General features: G+C 44.0%; 1 long non-coding RNA gene across 1 annotated transcript in view; it reads left to right on the top strand.

The window, feature by feature from the left end:
- Positions 1 to 22,776, top strand: part of LOC141152873 (uncharacterized) — a 52,328-nt gene extending 29,552 nt beyond the window's left edge. The window contains exon 4 of the long non-coding RNA XR_012247178.1: positions 20,981 to 22,776. This is a non-coding gene — a long non-coding RNA (uncharacterized lncRNA). The remainder of the gene's footprint in view (positions 1 to 20,980) is intronic.
- Positions 22,777 to 23,073: the final 297 nt, after the last annotated feature.

Raw genomic sequence — 23,073 nt, 5'->3', positions numbered from 1 at the left:
GATTATTATGGCTTACAGCCAATGAAAACACAAAAATCATTATCTCACTAAATGAAAATAATTAACAAAAAACACCTGCAAAGGCTTCCTATGCATTTAAAAAGGTCCTTTAGTCTGTTTCAGTAGGCTCCACAATCATAGGGAAGATTGCTAACTTGACAGATGTCCTGAATAGTGTTGAGCCACCCCCGTAGTGTTCGAGTTCGGTTCGGTTCGTCGAACACCCGTGTGTTCGCCGAACTGTTCGTCGAACACCGTTAAAACCAATGGCAGGCAAACAAAAACACATAGAAACACATAGAAAACACCTTCAAAGGTGTCCAAAAGCTGACAAACTGCTCAGAAGACATAACTAACACATGGAAAAGTGACAAGTACATATAGTCATGCGAAAAGAAAAGAGGTGGAGTAGTAAAAGGAGGGGGAGACACAAATATAGGCATGTCATGCCCTTCTAAAATCCAAAAAGTGAGAAGCCGACACGTTCAGTCCGCTCCTGCCCGTGCCACCTCCGTGTCGCCGGGTTTGTGCCAGAGCCGCGGTGAACCCTGGCGGCCAGCCCCCCTCTCCCAATACTGGTGCCTGTCCGCTGGTGGGTCGAGCGAGCCCCCCTGTGGTGGAGGCAGCTCTAAGCTTTTTAATTTAAATTGTCTCTCTAATTTGAATGAATACACTTTAAATCCTTTTACAAGGATCTATTGGAGGGCAAGTCTCATGCCAGCAGCCGCGTAATTCCAGCTCCAGTAGCGTCCACTAAAGCTGCTGCAGTTAAAAAGCTTTTATAAGGATCGAGCTCGGCTGTCCACCGCAAGGCATCCTACTGCCAGTCCCAGCCCCTATGCCTTGGGGTGCCTCCTGATGCTCTTCACTGAGTATCCCGTGTTCCCGAAGCATTTCCTTTGAAAAAATTAAGTGTCCAGACTACAGGTGGTGTAGCTTGCTTAACAGCCGGGATAATCCGCTGACTAGCAGACACTGCTACTAGGCACAAAGTATTTCCTGGGCTAGATGCAGTTAAAAATTTGTAATTAGATACTCTCGTTGGATGCTGAGAAAGCATTCCATAGAGTCTCCTGGCACGCCATATATGATTCTCTTAAAAAGCTTGGGGTAGGGGTCTAGGGGACCCTTTTATAGCCAAAATCACGGCCCTGTATCACAATACGTCACCTACGCTGAAGATAAATGGAACTGTAGCACCCTGAGGGCTCGGTTGCTACAGAGGTATTGCACCTCACCCAGAGGCGTGATATCTCACTCTCAGGTAAGGATGGAGTGTGGATCAAGACCCGACACCTGCATGCATTACACCACATTGCCGTGGGGCAGGGCGACCAATATGCCCCTGAGATGGGCACGACAGTCCCTGTCCCTGGCTGGAGTGGGGGGAGGGAACACTGAGGAAGGGGAACCCTGTAGTGCAGGAGCAGGGAGGAAGCAGTTCCTGGGTGCATTGAGAAGGGAGTATAAAAGGTGGGCACCATCTTAGTTCAGTGCAGAGAAGTCTGAGCAGAAGTGGCAGGGAGCAGGGGCTCTGCATGAGCTCTGCTCCGGAGGCAGGCCTAGTAACAGAGGCCCAGGCCTGGAAGAGGGAGAAGGAAGGAAGAGGAGCGGAGAAGGCTCCAGGAACGAGGAATGAAGGGATCCCAGGGGTGCGGACGGGCGAGTCGCCACCGCACGCCCGAATCCACCTGCGTGGAGGGGTCAGGCCAAAGGGGGAGACCGGTCCCCGAAACTAGTGGAGGCAGGAAACGACCCTCAGCTAGAAACCGGAGGCTCTGACATTTTATGTGGCGCAGCCCCTCGCTACACCCGCTAGGAAGGCACCACATAGGGTCAGGGAAACTGGCGCCAAGTTTACCAAGAGGAGGCCCGAGGCAGCCGGACAGAAGGGTTGGTAAGAAAGGCCAGACAAAGGACACACAAAGGGGGTCCTGTGAAGCGCTCCAAAGTTATCTGGGAGTTGTCTGAGCCCCTCACCTGGTGAGCACAGTACAACGTGGGCAGCCGTTACCTGCAGACGTGGTCTGGATAATAAGAACTGTGAGTAAAGGCCCTGGACTGCATCACTGACTTCGTGTCGTTACTGCTGCTGCCCTGCACCATCACCCCCATCCTCCGCATACACTGCCCTGAGGCTATACTCCTCCCGTGGGGAGTTATGCTACGCTCTGCTGCACCCACAACACCAGCCTCAGCGGTCTGCCCTGCAGCGGCGGTTCACTCTGACCGCAATCCACGGGTGGCGTAGTCGGACATTTAAACATCAAAACCACATAAATAGTTCCGCCACTGGTTTGACCACCCTGAGCCACGGAACCGGGTCGCCGCCACGAAGACTACAACCACCAGCATCCACCAAAAAGGGTCCGGGCTCCGGGTGTCCCAAGGCCCAGGGGGTGCATCAGAACATTTTCATCACCTTTCACAATCACCAATGGGACAAGGCAGGGATGTCCTCTGTCCCCTCTCTTATACATCCTAGTGACGGAGCACCTGCTCTCATCAATTCGCCATAACCCCAATATTAGGTGGATTGAGGTGGGAGGCACCGAGTACAAGTGCTCTCTATTTGCTGATGATGTCCTAGTATATATCACTCAATCACATATATCCATCCATGCTGTTATGGCTGAAATAGATCACTTTGTTACATGGTCAAATTTTAAAATCAATGCAGCGAAGTCTGAGGCCCTCGATGTCTCCCTCCCCAAATCCATATAGGATTCCATCCAGTCCAACTTTCCCTTTGCCTGGCCCTCACAGGGTATCAAATACTTAGGAATTCCTATTCATAGAGACCTCTCCCATCTATGTTATCTTAATTTTGGGCCCTTTATTGAACAACTCCATACAGACCACGGTTGGCAAGTTAGAACTGTAAGATTCACTACGTGAACCACTGGTGTTTTGTGGAAAAGCACATGTACACTGTGTTCCAAATTATTATGCAAAAAGTGTTTAGGAGTGATAAGGGAAGAATTTGTTTGTTTGTCAGTTAAACTCATTGTTGGTGATGTGTGTCAGGGCTCTTTATATCACTGTAAGCAATTGCAGACACCTGTGCTAATTAGTTTGGCAGGTGTGTCCAATGAAAGGCAAGACTACTTAAGAAGGCTGTCTCACATTATTAAGCAGCCTACATTTTCTGCCAAAATGGGAAAGAAAAAGGATGTGTCGGCTGCTGAGAAGCAACAAATTGTGGAGTGTTTAGGTCAAGGCATGACTACAATCAACATTGTGCGATGATCAGGATGAAGTGTCTTGGCAATCAAGAAGTATGTAGCTGATTCACAGTACACACGTGTGCGTGCTGATAAGGGCAAATTGAGGACTCTTTCCTACAGGCAATTACGTCAGGTTAAAAGAGCAGCGGCAAAAAAGCCTGGTCATAGCAGCAGACAAGTTTTTGAAGCTGCTGGTGCCTCCAACGTCCCCCGAACAACAAGATGCAGGGTCCTTCAGAGGTTTGCAGCTGTGCATACGCCATCCTGTCGACCTCCTCTATCCACTTCACACAAGCAGAAACGGCTCCAGTGGGCTAAACATTACATGAAGACTGATTTCAAAACTGTTTTGTTCACGGATGAGTGCCGTGCAGCGCTCGATGGTCCAGATGGATGGAGTGGAGGATGGCTGGTTGATGGACACCCCACGCAAACACGGCTACAGCGCCAACAAGGAGGAGGTGGAGTAATGTTTTGGGCTGGAATCATGGGGAGAGAGATTGTCGGCCCCTTTAGGATCCCTGAAGGCGCTAAAGATGAACTCCATAATGTATGTGGATTTTCTCAAACAGCACTTCCTGCCATGGTTCAAGAAGAAGAACCGTGTATTTCACAGCAAGATCATTTTTTTGCATGATAATGCACCATCTCATGCTGCACATAAAACATCTGCATCTCTGGCTGATATGGGCATAAAAGGGGACAAACTTATGGTGTGACCCCCATGCTCCCCTGACCTCTACCCCATTCAGAACCTCTGGAGCATCATCAAAAGGAGTGTCTATGATGGCGGGAGGCAGTTCACATCTAAGCAACACCTCTGGGAGGGTATTCTGTCCTCATGCAAAACAATTGAAGCAGAAACCATCCAAAACCTGACAAATTCAATGGACGAGAGAGTTCAGAAGCTCCTTTCGAACAAGGGGTCCTATGTGAAAATGTAACATCACCTAGAATAAAGTTTTGAGTTGAAAACTGTTTGATTTCAGTTTCTAATAACCTGCTAATGCTTATAATTTCAAAAATGACCATTTTTTTGGTCTTTATTAAAATGAAAAGGTTGATCGAAAAGTTTGGGGGATCTAAGAGTGTGGCAACCCAGTAGTCATGATTACTTCGAATTCTGACAATATGAGGGTCATGTTGCAGGTAGTGCAGCAAGAAGGCACTTATGTGTCTTGCGCATCTCGGAGCCCCAAAATTATTTTCCGGGCTAGATGCAGCTAAAAATTATTATTAATTTTAAATCTGGTGGAGCTTAGTATAGATGGCCTAATAGGATCAGTGCTGCACACTGCTACAAAGCCCAAATTATTTTCCAGCCAAGATACAGATAAACATGATTAGTAATTTTAAATCTGGTGGAGCTTATTATAGATGGCCTAATAGAATCAGTGCTGCACACTGCTACAAAGCCCAAATTATTTTCCAGCCAAGATACAGATAAACATGATTAGTAATTTGAAAGCTTAAAACGGTTGGTAGGGTGATTTTAACCAATCATCAAGCTTTTACTCTCCCCAGGATGACACAGGGGTAGAAAAGTCGTTTCGGATCCATGATTTGTTCATCTTTATGAACGTGAGTCTGTCTACATTATCAGTGGAGAGCCGCGTGCGCTTATCTGTCAGCACACCACCAGCAGCGCTGAACACACGTTCAGACAGAACGCTGGCTGCGGGGCATGACAAGATCTCCAAGGCGTAAGTGGCTAGCTCCGGCCATTTATCCAGATTGGAAGCCCAAAAAGAGCAAGGGTCCAGTGACACAGTCATGGCTTCAATGTTTACTTGGAGATACTCCTGTACCATCGTCTCTAGGCGTTGACTATGTGTCAGACTTCTTGTCTCCTGTGGCCTTGCAAAGGATGGGCTAAAAAAGTGGTGAAATGATTCCGCAAAATTGATGTTACCAGCAGATACTGTGGTTCTGTTACGGTTTGAGTGCTGAACACTTGACGGTCCCACGGTTGGCAAGTTGGAACCACTACGTGCACCACTGGTGTTTTGTGGAAAAGCACATGTAAGATTCTGCAACAGTCTCTGCTGATACTCCTGCATGCGTGCATCCCTTTCTATGGCAGGAATAATTTTGGCAAATTTACTTTTGTACCGGGGATCTAACAGTGTGGCAACCCAGTAGTCAGGATTATTTCTAATTCTCACAATTCGAGGGTCATGTTGCAGGTAGTGCCACAAGAAGGCACTCATGTGTGTTGCGCATCCAGGAGCACCAAGTCCCTGTTGTGTTGGTGGCGAGGTAACAATCATGCTTCCTTCCTCTGTCCTCTCCCCCCAACCTCGCACAACAGAAATGTGATCAAGGTCTCCCTCATCTGATGAGTCTTCCATCAGTTCGTCCTCCACTTCTTCCTGGGCTCCTGCACCTTCCTCACTAGTTTGGCTGCTACCATGCGCCCTGGTAAAACCATCTCCCCCACCCTCACATGCCTGCCGCCTTGGTGCTGCCGACCGTCTGGACCTTGCAGATGTTAGCCCTTCCGCATACAACTCCTCCTCCTCTACTTCCTCCACCTCCTCTTGTGCCACCACCTGACTCCGAATTCTGTTTAACATGTGCTCCAGCATGTAAATCACCGGAATAGTCATGCTGATAATGGCATCGTCAGCACTAAACATCTTCGTCGCCATTTCAAAACTGTGCAGAAGGGTGCATAGGTCCCTGATCTGAGACCACTCCTCCAGCGTGATTTGCCCCACCTCCGGATCTCGTTGGCCCAGGCTATACGTCAGAACGTATTGCACCAGGGCTTGTCGGTGCTGCCACAGTCGCTGCAACATGTGCAGAGTTGAATTCCACCAGGTAGGCACATCGCATTTTAGCCGGTGAAGTGGCAGGCCCAACGACTTCTGTAGAGATGTAAGTCGCTGAGCTGCGGGATGCGAACGGCGGAAGTGAGCACACAGCGACCGTGCCCTCTGCAGAAGGCCATCTAGTCTGGGATAGTGGGCTAAAAATTGCTGGACAACCAGGTTCAACACGTGAGCCATACAAGGCACGTGTGTGACATTGCCCCGGCGAAGGGCCGCACCCAGGTTTGCAGCATTGTCGCACACGGCCTTCCCTGGTTTCAGGTCCAGTGGAGACAACCATTCATGAAATTGGTTCTCCAGAGCTGACCACAACTCCTCAGCTGTGTGACTCACATTTCCCAGACATTTCAAAGTAAAAACCGCCTGATGACGTTGAGCCCTACTGCCAGCATAGTAAGGAGGTGTGCAGGATCCCTTCTGCGCAGTTAGAAAGCTTGTGGCATGACCAGACAGGCTTTGGGTGCAGGTGGAAGACCGAGAGGAGGTTGAGGAGGCAGAAGCAGTGGAGGAACTTTGACATAAAGAGGATTGACGCACAACTTGTGGGGACGGCAAGACTTGGACAGCAGCCCCTTGTCCTGCTGTCACCATAGTTACCCAGTGCCCAGTCAGTGACATGTAACGCCCCTGTCCATGCCTACTCGTCCAAGTGTCTGTGGTGAAATGCACCCTGTCACACACAGAGTTTCTCAAAGAAGCGGTGATGTTGTGTGCGACATGCTGGTGGAGCGCAGGCACACCTTTCTTTGAGAAGTAGTGCCGACTGGGCATCTGGTACTGGGGCACTGCGACGGACATAAGGTCTCGAAAATCCTCTGTGTCCACCAGGCGGAAAGGCAGCATTTCTGCAGCCAAGTGCTTGCAGATGGTGAAATTCAACCTCTTAGCTTTCTCATGGCTAGGAGGAAATGGTCTTTTACTTGTCCACATCTGAGGGACCGAGGGCTGGCTATTGTGCTTAGACGGGGTTGATAAGGATGTCCCCGGCAAACTGCCGGTCTGTGAGGAAGATGCAGGCGGACATGTTAGGTTGCCTTGATCCAAAGGTGGTGCTATCGATGTCGGACAGCGCTCAATACCAGCTGGTGTTACCACCTCCAAAGAAAATGATGACCTGCCAATCACGCTGGCTGTTGCGGGTAAAGAGGTGGCAGGTCTGCGCCCCAAAACAGGTGTGACTGCTGTCCCCCTAGTCACAGAGGATGAAGAGGCCGCGGATGCACAAGATATGGCAGACGGTGGTTGGCCCGGCCGGCTAGGCCGCATTGTAGCACACTGAGCTTCCCACTGCAACTTATGCTTCATGTCCATGTGCCGGTTCATGCATGAAGTACTCAAACTATGTATTTTTTGGCCTCTACTTAGCTTTTGCTGACAAATGTTACAGATAACACGAGTTGGGTCATCTTTATCGATCTGAAAAAATGCCCAGGCTATGCAAGGCTTAGCACCCATGCGACCTGAAGAGTCACCACGACTTGTGGTGAGAGGCAGAGTTGTGTTTGAGGATGCAGTTGTTGACGTGCTTCCAGTACTACGTCTCTGTCCAGGAAGGCGCAACCTGACCTCGTTGTCACTAGCATCTTCCTCCACCTCCTCTGCTGACCTCATCTCTTGGCTGACTGTGGGTTGACAGTAAGTGGGATCTCCAACCTCATCATCATCACCCTGTGCGTTATCACACCCGTCGTCCTCAGAGCCAACCTGTTCCTGCCCTGACAAAAAACTAAAGTTGTCGCTCCAATCAGGTATTTGAGTCTCATCATCGTCTTCCTCATTGTCTCCACCAACAGGAGTTACAGTTTGGGAATGAGGGTCTACATTATGGTCTGAACCTTCTGCGTCTGGTCCTGGATCCGACTCATAAAGATTCTGGGCATCAGTGCAGATCATTTCCTCGTCTGGATTCACAGAAGCGCTGGAGTCGACCTCTGATTCCCAGGCTATAGTATGAGTAAACAGCTCTGCAGACTCAACCATCTGTTCTACCTCATACTCAGACGGGCAGCTGGAGATTTGGGAGCTGTGAGGAAGCAAGTGCGATTGGGGTGACACCTTTGAGGACTGGAGTATTTGTGATGTTGAAGTTGATGTGGAGGAGAGCCCACTTAAAGGAGCACTTTATATCCGTTGAAGCACCTGCTGTTTTTGTGCCTCATCTGGAATTTGTAGCGATTGGCGTGGCCGTAAGAAAGGGATCTTATCACATTGTCCGCTAAAAGAAGTAGACATTTTAGTTTGGCTGGAAGATGGTCTTTCTTCTGCAGATGTTACTGTTGCTTTAACACCTACCCCACGGACACAACCTTTTTTCCCCTTCCCAACACGCCTATTCCCCTTTCCACCAGCAGCAGGCCTTTTTCCACTCATTTTGGTGGTTAACTAATTCACAACTCTGGAGTTGTTTGCACAAAAAAACAATGGATGGGAACCGAGCAGAGCTGAGTGGCCAAACTGTGGTATTAGGCCAAAACTATTGGCTGGGTTAGATGGAGAAAAAAATTATATTCGATTTGCAACCTGATGGAGGTCAGTATAGATGGACTAATAGAGTAAGTCCCACACACTGCTAGAAGGCCAAATATTTTTTCAGAGCTAGATGCAGAAAAAAATTATATTCAGTTTGCAACCTGATGGAGGTCAGTATAGATGGACTAATAGAACAAGTCCCACACACAGCTAGAAGCCCAAACATTTTTTCAGAGCTAGATGCAGATAAAAATTATTTTTAATTTGCAACCTGATGGAGGTCAGTATAGATGGACTAATAGAGAAAGTCCCACACACTACTAGAAGGCCAAATATTTTTTCAGAGCTAGATGCAGATAAAAATTATTTTTAATTTGCAACCTGATGGAGGTCAGTATAGATGGACTAATAGAGAAAGTCCCACACACTGCTAGAAGGCCAAATATTTTTTCAGAGCTAGATGCAGAAAAAAATTATATTCAGTTTGCAACCTGATGGAGGTCAGTATAGATGGACTAATAGAACAAGTCCCACACACAGCTAGAAGCCCAAATATTTTTTCAGAGGTAGATGCAGATAAAAATTATTTTTAATTTGCAACCTGATGGAGGTCAGTATAGATGGACTAATAGAGAAAGTTCCACACACTGCTAGAAGGCCAAATATTTTTTCAGAGCTAGATGCAGATAAAAATTATTTTTAATTTGCAACCTGATGGAGGTCAGTGTAGATGGACTAATAGAGTAAGTCCCACACACTACTAGAAGGCCAAATATTTTTTCAGAGCTAGATGCAGAAAAAAATTATATTCAGTTTGCAACCTGATGGAGGTCAGTATAGATGGACTAATAGAATGATGCTATGCCCAAAAGATTTTACTTCACTAGGTGCAGTAAAAAAATTGGTATTCTATACACAGGTGGTATATTTTGCAACACAGATAGGCTACTCCACTGACTAACACACTCTGCAATAGGCCAAAAAGGATTAGCTTTGCTAGATTCAGCCAAATGCTGTGATAAAAACTTGCACATCACTGGCACAGACCTGCCTGGCAAAAACTGATAGGAACTGATGTAACCTAGTCCTGAAAAGGACTGCAATTACAATTAGTCTTTACTCCCACAATCTATCTATTTAAGAGCACAGACCTGCCTGATAAAAGTCGTAGGAAATGCTTTAACCTAGTCCTTAAAAGGACTGCAATCACAACTATTCCCTACTCCCAAGCTATCTGTAGATTTGTGCGAAAATTGGCTTGAAATTAACAAGGTATAGCGCACACAGCAACAGCGGTGCCGTCTAACACGCAGCTGCAGCAGTGAGAAAATGGTGGCGACGGGGAAAATGGCTTGGTCTTATAGGGCAAGGACATGTGACATACACTGCCAATGACACATGCCCTTGCTTGTGTGAAAAACAGCAGTTCGCTCCGTGTGTGCGCTGCTGATAGGCTGACAGATTGCACCTCCCCACTGCAAATGCGGGAAAGAGAAAAAAAAATGGAGATCTTCATTAATCCTGCAGAGATCCATCCCCTGCCCCTCCCCCCACCCCGCTGTACACTCAAACTGCGTATTAACATTAATTTTCATCATTACTGAGAAAAAATCCAGTTATGATTTTGGTGCACGAACAGTTATCTAACATAACCTCGAACAGCCGAATTTTTCTCAAATCGTTAGTGTTCGCCGAACGGCTCGAACACCGCCCAAAACAGCTCGAATTTGAGATTGGCGAACAGTTCGAGTAGAACAACGCTCATCTCTAGTCCTGAAGGCAGTCATTGACACACTCCAAAAGGAGGGTAAGCCACAAAAGGTCATTGCTAAAGAAGCTTGCTGTTCACAGAGTGCTGTATCCAAGCATATTAATGGAAAGTTCAGTGGAAGGAAAAAGTGTGGTAGATAAAGGTGCACAAGCAATCGGGATAACCGCAGCCTTGAAAGTCTAGTTAATCAAAGGCCATTCAAAAATTTGGGGGAGATTCACAAGGAGTGGACTGCTGCTGGAGTCATTGCTTCAAGAGCCACCACACACAGACGTATCCAGGACATGGGCTACAAGTGTCGCATTCCTTGTGTCAAGCCACTCATGACCAATAGACAACGCCAGAAGCGTCTTACCTGGGCCAAGGAGAAAAAGACCTGGACTGTTGCTCAGTGGTCCAAGGTGTTGTTTTCAGATGAAAGTAAATTTTGCATTTCATTTGGGAATCAAGGTCCCAGAGTCTGGAGGAAGAGTGGAGAGGCCACAATCCAAGCTGCTGGAGGTCTAGTGTGAAGTCTCCACAATCAGTGATGGTTTGGGGAGCCATGTCATCTGCTGGTGTAGGTCCACTGTGTTTTATCAAGACCAAAGTCAGCGCAGCCGTCTACCAGGAAATTTTAGAGCACTTCATGCTTCCCTCTGCCGACAAGCTTTTTGGAGTTGAACATTTAATTTTCCAGCAGGACTTGGCACCTGTCCACACTGCCAAAAGTACCAATACCTGGTTTACACAACAGCATCACTGTGCTTGATTGGCCAGCAAACTCACCTGACCTTAACCCCATAGAGAATCTATTATAGAGAATCTATGGGGTATTGTGAAGAGGAAGATGAGAGACACCAGACCCAACAATGCAGACGAACTGAAGGCTGCTATCAAAGCACCCTGGGCTTCCATAACATCTCAGCAGTGCCACAGGCTGATCGCCTCCATGCCACATTGCCGCATTGATGCAGTAATTGATGCAAAAGGAGCCCCGATCAAGTATTGAGGGCATTTACTGAACATACATTTCAGATTTTAAAAACACTTTTCAAGATATTGTTATAAAGTATTCTAATTTACTGAGATAATGACTTTTGTGTTTTCATTGGCTGTAAACCATAATCATCAACATTAACAGAAATAAACACTTTAAATAGATCACTCTGTTTGTAATGACTCTAAATAATATAGGAGTTTCACTTTTTGCTTTGAAGAACTGAAATAAATTAACTTTTTGATGATATTCTAATTTAGTGAGAAGCACTTGTACATATCACATTGGATGCACTGAGATTGCTTTATATATAACACATAGGGTACATCGAAACTGCTTCAAATATATCATATATGGTACACAGACTGCTGTACACATCACATAGGAGGCACTGAGACTGTTGTATATATATCATATCTTAAGCTTCTCACCCAGCCAAACCAGATCTCATTCTTTGCAGTGCCAAGGGGCAATACCCCAAAACACTGTCTGCAAATTGAGATTCTGAGTTGGCTTTTATCCTAAGCAATATGGCAAGGCTCATTAAAGGGTCTATATGGACTTTTAGGGATTGCTACTTCCAATAGGTGGCACTAGAGTTCTCTAAAGAGGCAATTTGTTATAGGAGACACAGACTGCTATATATACAACACATAGCTTACACTGAGACAGTGCGGTATAGATCTCATTGGCGGTAGCCGTGGGCGAGGTACTAATCTTTCACGCCCCAGCATGTTACATGAAGATGGGGGTCTTGGCTGGGTGTGTGAGCTTCGTCCAGGAGGGGGGTGCTATGACCTTGCAGGCCGCATGATGCCAGTGACTTCGGCTAATCAGGACCAAGTATTGAAGAGTTGAATGAGGGAGACCACCAGCCAACAATAAACAGCTTTTTACTTAACAGTAACTTGGCAGGAACTATGTACAATAGATGGCGGGTGCATAACTTCACGAATGTTTCCTTTACAATACAGAACTCTTTACACACATTTTTCTGTTTTCCTTCTCTAGGCTCACTTGCCTCTGCCTCAGCATCTCTACATTCACCACACAGCACAGTATTTCGGCAGTCTCTCCAGTCCCCAATAATGGTACCACCATGCAGTAAATGAGAGTCCTATACTTCAACCCACGGTTCCGCATCCTTCTTTTCCCTTTAGGGGAGCTAGATTGCCACTAAGGCCTTTACTTAGCTTCTCTGCTTGCTGACGCCATGGAACTTCCGCCCAGGGCACTCACTTCATCTCACGCTTCCTGCCCCATCTGGGCCCGTTCCCTTTCTACCTTGCGGACTCGGGGCCATACTCCTAGTCGTCCTGTCCCAGGACCAGTCTCCGATAAATCACTCTTTCTATTGCTTTTCCTTTCTCTGCTCAGGATCACATTATCCACTGCCTCGGTCTCCATTTATATAGGTTGAAAAAAGACCTGGATCCATTAAGTTCACCTTTTCTCCACCACTTTGTCACTAAATTAACTAACTTACTTTGGGGACACCCAACTCATGCGGCTCTGCAGAGTACTCAGACCAAAGGTCTGCTCTAGCTACAAGCTAGGCCCGGTCTGACTCACTACCAGGAAGTCCCCTCTGATCTTGCTACATAGCCCCTCCTTCTCTAAGCTAGTCCCAACTCTTAAAGGGGTATTCCCATCTCCAAGATCCTATCCCAATATGTAGTAGGTGTAATAATAATAATATTAGCAAATACCTCCAATTAGAGATATAGTATATTTTTTCTGCTTCGCTGTGTCTCTTTCTTCATGTGCAGGCATTGCAGGACCTTAGATATCCATGGTTACAACCACTGATCTAGTGACAGCTAGTTGCTAGTGGTCGTAACCATGGATACCTAAGGTCCTGCAATGCCTGCACATGAGGAAAGAGACAGAGAATGAGAAAAACTATACTACATTTGTAATTGGAGGTATTATCTAATATTATTATTAGAACATCTACTACATATTTGGATAGGATCTTGGAGATGGGAATACCCCTTTAGCTCTACCCATACCTATTCACTACCTGTTGCTGGGCAGAAGACAACTCTATCACATCTCAATGTAAAACAATATAATGCATCACATCACAGCATAGTAAAGCACATATCAACAAGGGGGAACGTGAGCACAACTTCCATCTTCTTGCAGATACCTGCATAGTGATAAACCCTATTAAACGTCCTGAGAACCAATGCAAAATTTGTAACTAGATTCCCCACCTGATGTGCCATTTATAATACTGATGTCTTATTATGCTGCAGGATTGGACTAAGGCATTAGATCCTGTGTATAACTCATTCCTCTTTACAAAGGGACTGTGAAGGACAGTAATCTCATATTGACTCCTTTCACAGTCATCACCTGAATAAACTGTGCACAGAAGCCACGAATGATGAGGGACTTTGGAAAATATTTTTGTTACATAATAGCTATATGGTAGTCTGTGAGAGCATAAAAAGTTTGTTTTTTACTTTTTATATTACTTACATGCTGTTCTTTTATTATGCTCATAAAAAGTAACCCTATTTATGCTCCATTAAATTCATCATTTTGTCCAAATTACAGGTCAGGCATAAATTTTGTCTCTGTGTGCCAAACTGCTTTTACTGGAGGAACTAATGGAAAATTCTGTATTTCAAATTAGTTTAGCATGTCGACTGTGCAACTTCCAATTCAAAATATATATTACTGTTGACTGGTTATTGTAATTTGGTAGCATTAAACATTAAGTATCTGAGTTTAGTTTTGTGCAATATTAAAGCAAAATCCCATCAAAATTTATGTTTCAACATAATGTAGCTATATACAGTGGGTACGGAAAGTATTCAGACCCCTTTAAATTTTTCACTCTTTGTTTCATTGCAGCCATTTGGTAAATTCTAGAAAGTTCATTGTTTTTCTTATTAAAGTACACTCTGCACCCCATCTTGACTGTAAAAAAAACAGAAATCTAGAAATTTTTGCAAATTAAAAAAAGAAAACTGAAATATCACATGGTCGTAAGTATTCAGACCCCTTCCACCTCCGGGCCCCGGTGCAGCAGCATCGGCGGTATGTCCGCTCCTGGCTGTCGGCCATAAGATCGTTCGGCTGTCGGCCATCTCATCCAACTCCCCTGAACACAAGAGCTCGTTCAGCCGAGAGCTCTATGAGAAAGCCGCCGAGTGACACATAGCCGGCGGCTTGTTTTAGAGAGAACAATGCGATCAACAGTCCGAAATGGGACATGGCTGATTGAAAATCTCTTGATGATAAGTTGGCCGGCACCACCATACACATTAGACCACCGATATTGGCAGGTTCGGCAGACAGAAGTCTAATGTGTAAAGCCACTTTCACATTTGGGTATTTACATCAGTAGTTTTCATCAGTATTTGAGATGAAAATATACAGAAGAAAAGTATAAAATGTAAATATTTGCATCTATTTCATTATTTGGACCCACTCCTGGTTTTAATTTATAAATACTGACCAAAATACACAAGGGTGGAAGTGGCCTGAAATAGGAGAAATGTACATTTTAAGGACTTTTCGCCCTTTGGAGATGCAGCCATATCTTTCGCTTTTGTTTTTTCCTCTCCGTCTTCAAGGAGCCATAACTCTTTTATTTTGCCATATGCAGACATACAGGAGCTTATTTTTTTTCTGTAGGACAAGTTGTAGTTTTGAATGACCCCACTCATTTTACCATATAATGTACAAAAAAAAATAAAAAAGATAAAATAAAATTATATATTTTATATTATATATATATATATATATATATATATATATATATATATATATATATATATATATATATATATATATATATATATATACATACACACACACACACCCATATATACACACAGTAAAGACCAAAAGTTTGGACACACCTATTCATTTAAAGATTTTTCTGTATTTTCATGACTATGAAAATTGTACATTCTCACTGAAGGCATCAAAACTATGAATTAACACATGTGGAATTATATACTTAACAAAAAAAGTGTGAAACAACTGAAAATATGTCTTATATTCTAGGTTCTTCAAAGTAGCCACCTTTTGCTTTGATGACTGCTTTGCACACTCTTGGCATTCTCTTGTTGAGCTTCAAGAGGTAGTCACCGGAAATGGTCTTCACTTCACAGGTGTGCCCTGTCAGGTTTAATAAGTGGGATTACTTGCCTTATTAATGGGGTTGGGACCATTTGTTGTGTTGTGCAGAAGTCAGGTGGATACACAGCTGATAGTCCTACTGAATAGATTGTTAGAATTTGTATTATGGCAAGAAAAAAGCAGCTAAGTAAAGAAAAACGAGTGGTCATCATTACTTTAAGAAATGAAGGTCAGTCAGTGCGAAAAATTGGGCAAACTTTGAAAGTGTCACTAAGTGCAGTTACAAAAACCATCAAGCGCTACAAAGAAACTGGCTCACATGAGGACCTCCCCAGGAAAGGAAAACCAAGAATCACCTCTGCTTCTGAGGATAAGTTTATCCGAGTCACCAGCCTCAGATATCGCAGGTTAACAACAGCTCAGATTAGAGACCAGGTCAATGCCACACCTGGTCTAGCAGCAGACACATCTCTAAAACAACTGTTAAGAGGAGACTTTGTGCAGCAGGCCTTCATGGTAAAATAGCTGCTAGGAAACCACTGCTAAGGACAGGCAACAAGCAGAAGAGACTTGTTTGGGCTAAAGAACTCAAGGAATGGACATTAGACCAGTGGAAATCTGTGCTTTGGTCTGATGAGTCCAAATTTGAGATCTTTGCTTCCAACCACTGTGTCTTTGTGCGACGCAGAAAAGGTGAACGGATGGACTCTACATGCCTGGTTCCCACCGTGAAGTATGGAGGCGGAGGTGTGATGGTGTGGGGGTGCTTTGCTGGTGACACTGTTGGGGATTTATTCAAAATTGAAGGCATACTGAACCAGCATGGCTACCACAGCATCTTGCAGCGGCATGCTATTCCATCCATTTTGCGTTTAGTTGGACCATCATTTATTTTTCAACAGGACAATGACCCCAAACACACCTCCAGGCTGTGTAAGGGCTATTTGACCAAGAAGGAGAGTGATGGGGTGCTACGTCAGACGACCTGGCCTCCACAGTCACCAGACCTGAACCAAATCAATATGGTTTGGGGTGAGCTGGACCGCAGAGTGAAGGCAAAAGGGCCAACAAGTGCTAAGCCCTGGGAACTCCTTCAAGATTGTTGGAGGACCATTTCTGGTGACTACCTCTTGAAGCTCATCAAGAGAATGCCAAGAGTGTGCAAAGCAGTCATCAAACCAAAAGGTGGCTACTTTGAAGAACCTAGAATATAGGACATATTTTGAGTTGTTTCACACTTTTTTGTTAAGTATATAATCCCACATGTATTAATTCATCGCACCTCCTCCTCCATGCTTCACGGTGGGAACCAGGCATGTAGAGTCCATCCGTTCACCTTTTCTGCGTCGCACAAAGACACGGTGGTTGGAACCAAAGATCTCAAATTTGGACTCATCAGACCAAAGCACAGATTTCCACTGGTCTAATGTCCATTCCTTGAGTTCTTTAGCCCAAACAAGTCTCTTCGGCTTGTTGCCTGTCCTTTTAAGTGGTTTCCTAGCAGCTATTTTACCATGAAGGCCTGCTGCACAAAGTCTCCTCTTAACAGTTGCTGTAGAGATGTGTCTGCTGCTAGACCAGGTGTGGCATTGACCTGGTCTCTAATCTGAGCTGTTGTTAACCTGCGATTTCTGAGGCTGGTGGCTCAGATAAATTTATCCTCAGAAGCAGAGGTGACTCTTGGTCTTCCTTTCCTGGGGCGGTCCTCATGTGAGCCAGTTTCTTTGTAGCGCTTGATGGTTTTTGCAACTGCACTTGGGGACACTTTCAAAGTTTTAGAAAATAGCAAAAGTCAATGGTACTCACCAGCCAAGGTTTCAAGAAAAAATGCACACCAGGACACGGCCGGCCCCCTTTTGTTAGAAGGAGGTAACACAGGTGCAGAATGTGTGTTTTTAATGTTAGAGTAGGGACTCTAAAAATTCTGTCTATTGTTCTGGCTATGCTGTCTGTTTTTAATGTTAGAGTAGGGACTCGCAAAACCGTGAGAACCCTTTACGATGGGTTGTGAGCTTACGTATTTTGGCCAAAATATCAACTAATACCTCATATGATATTTTTTGCACTTTTTCTGCCAGGGCACGGCCAGGCCCAGTAATGGTGACCTTGTGAGTTGGGGCTTCACAACTCTGCGATGCACGGATAGGGTGCCGGGCATCCCGCCTAGTCGAATAGTAGGGGCGTGTAATAGGATGCTGGCTAGGCACGGTGCCACGAGTGTGTGTATTGCACCCTACTGCAAGTTTCATCTGTGTGCAGTTTTAGTGCTGGGCAATCGCCCCTCCAGTGAGAGTGGGTGAGGGCGATTGTTCATCAGCATTCTGCACCTGTGTTACCTCCTTCTAACAAAAGGGGGCCGGCCATGTCCTGGTGTGCATTTTTTCTTGAAACCTTGGCTGGTGAGAGTACCATTGCCTTTTGCTATTTTCTAAAAATTCACACTTTCAAAGTTTGCCCAATTTTTTGGACTGACTGATCTTCACTTCTTAAAGTAATGATGGCCACTCGTTTTTCTTTACTTAGCTGCTTTTTTCTTGCCATAATACAAATTCTAACAGTCTATTCAGTAGGACTATCAGCTGTGTATCCACCAGACTTCTGCACAACACAACTGATGGTCCCAACCCCATTTATAAGGCAAGAAATCCCACGTATTAAACCTGACAGGGCACACCTGTGAAGTGAAAACCATTTCCGGTGACTACCTCTTGAAGCTCATCAAGAAAATGCCAAGAGTGTGCAAAGCAGTCATCAAAGCAAAAGGTGGCTACTTTGAAGAACCTAGAATATAAGACATATTTTCAGTTGTTTCACACTTTTTTGTTAAGTATATAATTCCACATGTGTTAATTCATAGTTTTGATGCCTTCAGTGTGAATGTACAATTTTCAGTCATTAAAATACCGAAAAATCTTTAAATCAGAAGGTGTGTCCAAACTTTTGGTCTGTACTGTATTTCTGATTTTTTTTTTTATTATCACAAAAAATATTCTGCTGGGTGTATATATAAACACACACACACACACACACACACACACACACACACACACACACACACACACACACCAAAATGTTATTTTATTTTTTAGATTTCACTATATGCATTCCAAGGAAAAAGTGGGTGACAAACTTTAATTTTTTTTGTAGTCTTTTCAAAAACATTTCAGATTTTTTTCTTCTATACAATACACTGCAATACTGAAATATTACAGTCTATTGTGCAATTACTGGTCTTCTATGGCTTCAGAGATGTACTAACATGGCTGACATAGGGCCTTTAATAGGCCATCGTTACAATGCATTGCAGTAGCTAGCTCTTATTGCAACAAATATTGTTTGGTTAAAGGGAATCTGTCAGCAGATGTTTTCAATGTAACCTGACAGCAGGATGATGTAGGAGCAGAGACCCTGATTCCAGCGATGTGTCACTTAGTTTACTGCGTGCAGCAGTTCTGATACAATCCCTGTTTTTTCTGCTGCAGATCTAGCAGAGCTCTGAATGCTGAGCCCTGTATAACACCGCCCACACCACCGATTTCTGTGTACATTGTATAGTGAGAGATAGCTGCTAATCAGTGCTGGGGGTGGGGTTGGACTAGTAGGTACGAGACCAATTGTCCTTTAGTGATAATCTCCTGCTGTTAAAACATTGTATTTTAACAGAAAAACTCAGCCCCGTAAGTGACATGTTGCTGGAATCAGGGTCTCTACCCATACATTATGGTGCTTTCAGATTCCATAGCAAAAACCTTTTGACAGATTCCTTTTAAGTGCACACATCTGCAGTGAATGTATGGCAGATGTCACTAAGGAGTGAAGGCTGAGTATCAGACTTGAAGTTTGACAATGTCTTAAATCATCCTGATGAGGATGATAGGGGGCCTTGGAGAGTTGAAGATCAGCCATTTGCCCCTCGTTCCCTCCATCATCACAATGCTATGTAGAGTATTAAACATATGGGGAATAATTCCATTCCTGTCAGTGATTGCAATAGAAATAGAAATTCCTTTATGAACTTTCCAAAGTACAGAATTTTATATCCTCAATATTTGATTTCCTATTTGTAGGAATTATTCTACCGTGAGAAAAAATAACATATATAGGTGGGATTCCACAGGAATACTATAAATTTATCTCCCTAATATTTTTAGTCCTGGATTATATAGTGGATCCTTGAGTATCTTGCATTGTCAGTGTACTATAAATGTTGAATTAGAATGAAAATATGTTTTCTGGATTGGAATACATCATTGACTTCAGTGAAAGCTCTATCTTTAAAAAAAAAAAACACAAAACATTAAATAAGTCTGTATTTTCATACTATCCCAAGTACCCAGTAAGTTACGCTTCCTGCCAAACTCCTCGAAAACACAAGCTTGTATGTTAACCATAGGTGTGAGCACACATTTTCCAGCAAACGGCTATAGGGAAAATGTTTATTTTTTAACACTTTTTTGCCTCAGCAAAACTACAAAAGTATAGTAAACTTTATAGGCCTGAAGGGAATTAGACAGAGATCTTGTGTTCTAAATCTCTAAAATTATAGCCTAAAATAGAGAGCTTTAAAAAAGTTAATTGCACGTTCACCCTTACACATCGATGCATTTCGAGTCATCAGAGAGCAGGCTGTAAATCATTTCCAATTTTATATATCTCTTCTGTTTTTATCGGTGGGGGTGTAAGGATGTGGTGGGGGGTGCTTAAATAAAAATCTCTTATGAGCTCTATTGAAATTTTGAAAGGAACCATATAAATGTCCATGAAATGTTTGTCCCACCTGCAACTTTGTGTAGGCTCTTAAAGGGACCCTAGGGAGTTCTAAAAGACTCAAGGAACTTTCTCTTTGTAGTCAGACAATTCCATTCTTGAGTTACAAGGACTTTGTTCTGCAGAACGTAGGAATCATGTGTAAACGTCTGTCTGCTCCGAAAAATTCCTCTAATTTTTTTTCCCCTTTTTCATGAAAACAGTAGTCCAGAGTCAAGTCGAGCAATATTCCTTGGAGTCCAACGAGGTCTAGGTTCATTAAATGCCCTTTGAAGATGGCTTTTATGATGCTTTATACACAAGCCTCTATAAGGAATAATTCTTTTTCACGAGGACAACCTTTCGCGAAGGTCAATACTCTCCACTGGCAGAGTCCAGTTAAATGAATGTGCTATGTGTATGGTTCCTTAGGGAAAGACGAGTTTGGAAGGTTACAGCATAAAATTTCTACTGAATTCACAGGAAAGACGTGGAATTATAGACTTAGAGACGAGTTGACAGCTTAATGCAGTGATTGTGCCTTGCCAGGGTCAAGAGAGAGGTTGATGAGTTTAGCTTCAGAGAAAAACCTCCCATCCCATTTTTCCATCCTGAAGAACATAGTAATCACTTGTCATGCAGACATAATTGTATGTAAGGTATGAGCCATATGTTTAAACCATGCTTGTCGTCTCTTGTTATTTCTGGTCCTGCTAATTCTGAACCCAAGGAGTCGATCTCTTTGTATGGAAGGGGGTTTCTCTGTGGGAAATGTATTCTTTGCAGTGACCTCAGAGAAATTGGCTATAGTTTGTGTACTATTCGGTTTTGATCAGTGTAATCTGTTTTGTAGACATTTGTAACCTTCAGCTCCACAAGAACCACCATCATAAATCTGTCTAAAGTGTCCTGCTGTTGAAAAATGAAACTAACCGATGACATCACTAATGAACTCTTCAGATCCAGTGACTAAAAGCTGAAATAAACCTAAATGTTTGCCACAAAGCTTGAACCTCTCTCCTAATGTCTCTACAAGATCGGTCACCTTACACATCCGCCCTTACCATCCCTATATTAAATGTCCAATCCCTGTAAGGACCTGGTAATTTTTCATTATTTTGCGCTTTAGTTTTTGCTTCCTGTTGACTTAAGAGCCATAAATGTTTTTATTTTCCATAGGACATAGTAGCAGTTTTGATCAATACCATATTATGCATGGAAAAAAGGAAAAAAAATCTAAGGAGGGTGAAATGGTTACAAAAATGCAATTCCTCCATTGGTTTTTTAGGTGTTGCTTTTACAGTGTCTATTGGGAAAAATAACATGGCAATAGGATTCTCCAGATAGTACAAGTACAGACTTGGCCCTATCCTGGATCTCCTCATACCTAACAGACCTGACATTCAGTGTCTCCCACTCACACACCACCTCTTCATCTCGCCCCCTATCTGTCGGTGTCCCCCAAGGTTCAGTTCTAGGACCCCTGCTCTTCTCCATCTACACCTTAGGCCTGGGACAGCTCATAGAGTCTCATGGCTTTCATTATCACCTCTATGCTGATGACACACAGATCTACCTCTCTGGACCCGATATCACCTCCGTATTAACCAAAATCCCACAATGTCTGTCTGCTATTTCATCCTTCTTCTCTGCTAGATTTCTAAAACTTAACATGGACAAAACAGAATTCATCATCTTTCCGCCATCTCATTCAACCCTCCCAACTGACCTATCCATCATAGTCAATGGCTGCCCACTCTCCCCAGTCCCTCAAGCTCGCTGCCTCGGGGTAACCCTGGACTCGGAACTCTCCTTCAAACCACATATCCAAGCCCTTTCCACTTCCTGCCGACTCCAACTTAAAAATATCTCCCGGATCCGCACATTCCTAAACCATGAATCTGCAAAAACACTAGTGCACGCCCTCATCATCTCCCGCCTTGACTACTGCAACCTCCTGCTCTGTGGCCTCCCCTCTAACACTCTTACACCCCTCCAATCTATCATAAACTCTGCTGCTCGACTAATCAACCTGTCCCCCCGCTATTCCCCAGCCTCTCCTCTCTGTCAATCTCTTCACTGGCTCCCCATTGCCCAGAGACTCCAGTTCAAAACCCTAACCATGACATACAAAGCCATTCACAACCTGTCTCCTCCATATATCTCCGACCTAGTCTCCCGTTACATACCTGCACGCAACCTCCTATCCTCACAAGATCTCCTGCTCTACTCCCCTCTTATCTCCTCCTCCCACAACCGTATACAAGATTTCTCCCGTGCTTCCGCCCTACTCTGGAACTCTCTACCCCAACGTATCAGACTCTCGCCTACCGTGGAAACCTTCAAAAGGAACCTGAAGACCCACCTCTTCCGACAAGCCTACAACCTGCAGTAACCACCGCTCCACCATACCGCTGCACGACCAGCTCTACCCTCACCTACTGTATCCTCACCCATCCCTCGTAGACTGTGAGCCCTCGCGGGCAGGGTCCTCGCTCCGCCTGTACCAGTCGCTGTCACATTGTGTTCAAGATTATTGAAATTGTTCTTGTATTATACCCCCTTTTTCACATGTAAAGCGCCATGGAATAAATGGCGCTATAATAATAAATAATAATAATAAAATAATAATAATTATGGCAAATCCAATTTTAATTTTGTTTATGTGTTAGCAATTTAAAAAAAATAATAAGAAATTATCTATTGCTTAAATCCATTCTAATATTAATTTTATTTCTTTAAAAAAATGTGTCATTTTTTTTCTTAAATTTTCCAAATCACTATAAAGTCATTTAAAAGAATATGAGAAATCTTGCAATTTTCACACTGGCCATAAAAGGCCACCACAAGATTCCTACTTCCTTCTCTATAGAGGGGATTTTTCACCAGTCTCAATATAATCACAGACAGGATTACAATGAAAGGTAACACCTCGAGGTACAGTAA

The sequence above is a fragment of the Phyllobates terribilis genome, unplaced genomic scaffold, assembly GCF_046119375.1.
Source record: "Phyllobates terribilis strain yellow unplaced genomic scaffold, ASM4611937v1 Scaffold_7__3_contigs__length_470593459, whole genome shotgun sequence".
Taxonomy (NCBI): domain Eukaryota; kingdom Metazoa; phylum Chordata; class Amphibia; order Anura; family Dendrobatidae; genus Phyllobates; species Phyllobates terribilis.
This window is presented reverse-complemented; position numbering and strand designations above follow the sequence as displayed.